Here is a 4,910-nt window from a genome sequence, read left to right on the forward strand (position 1 = left end):
CAAAAGGCCCACTGGCTATCTCACCCATATGCATGCCAACTATGCAGACCCCTTCCAGGTATATTTTTAGGCAGAGCAGACAGCACCAGACTGGTTTGAAGCTAAAACACAACTTTGTAATGGAGGGAGCAGAAAAGAAACTCTCAGAACTTGAGCTTTATTTCACAGTCTATTTGCTGGCAGCTTTCTTTAGGTGAATTTGTTGGGGGTAGGACTATGTTGGAAGAGACTTTAACTCTTTATAGTCTATTATAACTACATTAGACTTCCTTAAATTATATTAAAAATCTCATGTCCTATTGCAAGTTTAGTATTTGTATTATATTAACAAACTCAGATGTCCCAGTTCCTAGATTTCAGACGACAGTGTTCCACTGTTCACACAAAAATCATCAGTGCTTCCTATCGGCTCTTATTAAGAAAATATCCTCTCAGTAAGGTCTTCCAGGAGAAAGAGGGGGAGGAGAAAAAAAAAAAGGCAAAGCTTGGGGGTTTCATTGTTGTTTTCCAAATCTTTTGTATTATGTCAAACAAAGAAAATGGTAGAGTTTGGTACAAAGACAAGGAGAGGCTGTAACCCACAGCAGGAGCGGTGGCCATGCATTCCCCCTTCACCTTTTTGCCAGGGACACTGTTTGTGTGCAGGCAGAGAGGCCTCCCCGCTCCCCGAAAGCAGACTGACCCCACAGACAGACATTTCTCCCAGACCTCCTTTGAAGGAAGGTCTGCGAGTGACGCACATGCAGAATTAGCAAGAGATTTGTCAGCACCTTATAATTACAGCGTGCTTTCAGTTAGAATGACATTTTTTATTATGAGCCACTAAGGGCAGAATTAAAGTAAATCTCCATGAAAATGGACTGCATATGGGCATAGTAAGATCTGTCAGGAGAGAGAAGGGGGAGAGGGGGCAACACACACTCAGAGTTTTGTTGGTTTTTAAAGTCTTTTCTGCTATGTCATGGCGAAGAAAATGATGCAGAGTTTAGCTAAAGACAAGAAGATGCCATAATCCACAGCAGGAGTGGTGGTTAGGCATTGCCCCCCCTTCACCTTTTGCCAGGGACGTTGTTCTTGCACAGGCAGAGATATCGTCTCTCCTCCCCGAAAACAGACTGACCCCAGACAGACATTTGAAGGAAGGCTACAAGTGATGCACGTGCAGAGGTTTGTCAGCACCTTACAATTACAGTGTGCTTTCAGTCAGAATGGCTTTTTTTATTATTATTATTATAAGCAACTAAGGACAGAATTAAAGTAAGTCTCCAAGAACATGCATCGAGTATGGGGTGGAGGGTGCCTTCTGCTGAAACCTGCCTCTTTTGTGGGTTGCAAAGGTACCATTGCCCTCAGAGGAGTGCCAAACTCCAATAAGGCTGAAAATCAATACACAAGAACAAAACAGTTAAATTAATTGCTACAATGTACACAGTTCTCTGGCCAAAATACAGTACAAAAAGTGAAACTACTCTTATTCCTCTGATTTCTTTCTAGAATAATTTAAAAACCCCATTCCTGTCCATGCCACTCTGAAAGGACTGCCTTTCAAGAGAGAGTAACAGAAAATCCACAGCGGCATTGTCTTTAAGTTAAGCACACGACACAGAGCTGAGGGTGTTTTTCCTTGTCCTAATAAAGCTGAGTTCAGTATTTAGTTTGCTTCCAGTTTCCCCCACCCCGACTCAGACGACCAGAGTGCACGCACCTCCCCAAGCAACATTTCCTTTGACCAAAACAGAGAAGGTGTTTCTGAAGTTAACCGTCAGAGGGACCAGCAAGAACCACTTTGGCTGTTCTACCTGTGATGTTGAAAGGGATCATAGAATCACAGAATCATAGAATCATAGAATATTTTGGGTTGGAAGGGACCCCTAGAGGTCATCTAGTCCAACCCCCCTGCAGTGAGCAGGATGTTGAAATGGGTTTCAAGTAGTGAACTGCAACATGAGAAACTCCAGCAACATTAAGAAAACCACATTTTTAAAGAATTATTTCAAAATAGAGCCCCAAAAGCACCACCGAGGATAACTCTTCTGTAATAATTGGAGAGAGAAATTTTGCACGCAAAATGGAGACAGTGTCCTCCTAAAGAAACTTTTCTGCAAGATTTAGAAACAACTGCTGTGAGCTAGACTAAGTGTTTTGGTGCCACATCCCTCCTCTCCAGTAACACCTGAGTTACAGCAGAACTCCCCATCACTTCATTTCATTCTAATCTATAAAAATAAATGTATTAGACACATTGGACAGGACAAAACAGTGTTGCCAGGTGCTTCTGGATACGAAAAGCAGAGAGTGGGAGCTTTAATGAAGTTAGCTCTTGGTCATAGGAGGTGATAAATGCAGAAGAAAATATCCTCTTGTTAATGTTTGTGGTTACCATTTTCACAGGTTTAAAGAAAGTGGTTGTTTTTCTGTCTTGCACCTTTAGTCAGTCAATTACAGCAGCGAAGTCAGTAAGTAACACACTGGCATTCTGTTTTAATAGCCTTTGATTTGCACAGGAGTGACAAGACAAGGCACAGGACAAAAAAAAAACAAACAGGCCTTAACTCTTAATTTCTTTTCCTTTAAACTCAGCTGCCCTTCTCTTTTACTTTTGGTGGAGGAAAATTTAGCCGAAGTTAAATGAGCTCAAATACAATAAATTGTGTATACAAACACTTCAAGGATTCTGAAACTTGCTGGCATAGACCATGGCAAATAAAGATCTCGAAGCCTTCATCTGAGATTCATCAAACTTTCTAGAGCTACAGTGCACAACTCCTGTCTTGAATGGTCCCATTAAATGGCTCATGCGGTGGCTCCACTATAGTTGCCTTACATGATGCTACCAGTGCAAAAAGTCCATAAAAGCAGAATATCCAAAAACTGCATGGAAATCCTCAATGGGCATAGAGCAGCACATCACAGTCCTCCTCAGGGTCTCTGTTGAAAGGCTGATACCTGGAGGAGAGGGATTTGCAACTGCCTTGTTTCTTCATGCAGAAGAAAGCTGTTGAGTACTGGCATACATTTGCCTTTCTGGTATGGCACATCCCTTTCTTCAGCAGGGATTTCTGAAGTCCTTGGGAGGTGCAGAGTTCTCACAGCTCTCCTGTCCCACCACCAGCACTGTAAGCAGCCATGGTGAAAATTAGAGCAGTTGAGAAGCTGCTCTAGATCGCGCTGCTGAGTGAATGGATGCTGGCCATCTCCAGAGATGCGAGGCTATCTAACTTGCAAGCCATCAGCAGGGAGCTCTTCTTGCACCAACCTTCTTCCATGCCCACGTACTTCCATGTTTGATGTTAGGCCCAGGTCTTTCATTAAGTCTCATTGTAAGTGATCACTTTTCAAAACACTGTGAAGATCATCCTTTCTTAGCAGTTAGTACAAGGGTGAATCAATGCAAAATACTTTCTTTTGCACCCACATGGAAACTCATTTCTCTCAACCTGATATTACTCTGTTCCTCAAGAATATCAGGCTTCTCTCCCAGCTGACACTTCAATAGCAGATGCAGCAGTTCCGCATTTCCCAAGAACTTCTTAAAAATTTGCGGTACCCAAAACTAGATACCTACACAGAAATCATGGCTAATAGAAAAAAGAAGTTTGAGCCCATCCCTGACACACTAATGTGGCTGTGGGATCTTTTGGATACATTCATTTTCTTCAGTATTAAGATTAACGAAAACATGAATCATTCAGGTCTGTCTACCACACAGTGCTGGTAATATTAGATAGCATGTTTACAAAGTTTTCACGGTTATGTGAGTCAATCCAATGCACACTTGCCTAGATATAAAAATAAATGTTATATAATGCACAGATCACAGAATCAATACGCTGGTTGTGTGCACCAGATAGAAGAAAATAGCACTGGAACTCCTATGCAACAACTGTCCTAAGAAGCAGAAGAAGCTGCAGTTCTAAATCAGAGTAATTTGACCCAAAATTTAGTCTAGGTGTTTTATGAGTATGAGTAGCAATAAAGGCAGTGGAATGACAAATACAGCAACCCTGTTGGTTTGTTCATGAACAAAAAAAATAATTAGGCAGAGTCATAAATGTTCAGCATCTTCAGACACTGTGCCTAGGCTGAAAAAGGAAATGTTTATCTTCTAGACTGACACAAACTGATGAAATAACACTTTTAGTAATGATGCCAAGAGGGGGAGAGATTAAGATACAGAGTTCAGAAGTGAGCATGTTGCAACTTAACCTGTGGAGGGGCTACCACCTTCCCATTAGAGAAAGAAATTTGAAAAGTAGCATTGGCCTGGCAGTTTCACCTTTAAAATGCTATATGCACATCAACAGATGACTGCATGAAGATATTTTAATGAAACATGCATTTCTAGCTCCAGGTTTTTTTCAGCAGGTTTAATGTTTGCATCTTGTTAATGACTGCAAAACAAGTTTTCCATAAAGCAGAGGAATAAACAGGTACTTCCTCCCACACCACTAAAAAAGCTCATATCCATCATTATTAGATGAGATTATGACCCAATTACACTAGTACAAATCAGGAACAACTTCCCTGATTTCACAACTGCAAGGAAGTAGAATCTCTATCATCTTAAAGGTATTCAAGGGGAATGGAATTTGTATTGATTGATTATTACCAGTTATGCCTATATTTTAACTTGGTTTTCATCTAAAAATGAAAACAGGATGTAAGCTTGCTTTGTTTCTAAGATCTATAGGGATTTATATAACGTAGCCCAGTGAGATATGCGGTTTTAGCAGAGCAGCCTGCTCAGGGAATCCTCAGATTTTAACTTTTGCACAGCAAGTCTCTTGGAAAAACACACAGACACCTGTCGCTTTGAGAAGCCTCACTTTTCCCTAAGACAGTGAACACAAACAATAAACTCCACTCCTCAAACAACTACAGCAACCAGTCCTAATTTCTCCTCCCATCTT

At 41.1% G+C, this 4,910-nt stretch overlaps 1 protein-coding gene across 1 annotated transcript in view; it reads right to left on the reverse strand.

Moving 5' to 3' along the window:
• Positions 1 to 4,910, reverse strand: part of PDE1C (phosphodiesterase 1C) — a 249,954-nt gene that overhangs the window by 244,379 nt on the left and 665 nt on the right. The window lies entirely within an intron of this gene.

Source organism: Egretta garzetta, unplaced genomic scaffold (genome assembly GCF_000687185.1).
Source record: "Egretta garzetta isolate BGI_Z169 unplaced genomic scaffold, ASM68718v1 scaffold713, whole genome shotgun sequence".
NCBI classification, from domain to species: domain Eukaryota; kingdom Metazoa; phylum Chordata; class Aves; order Pelecaniformes; family Ardeidae; genus Egretta; species Egretta garzetta.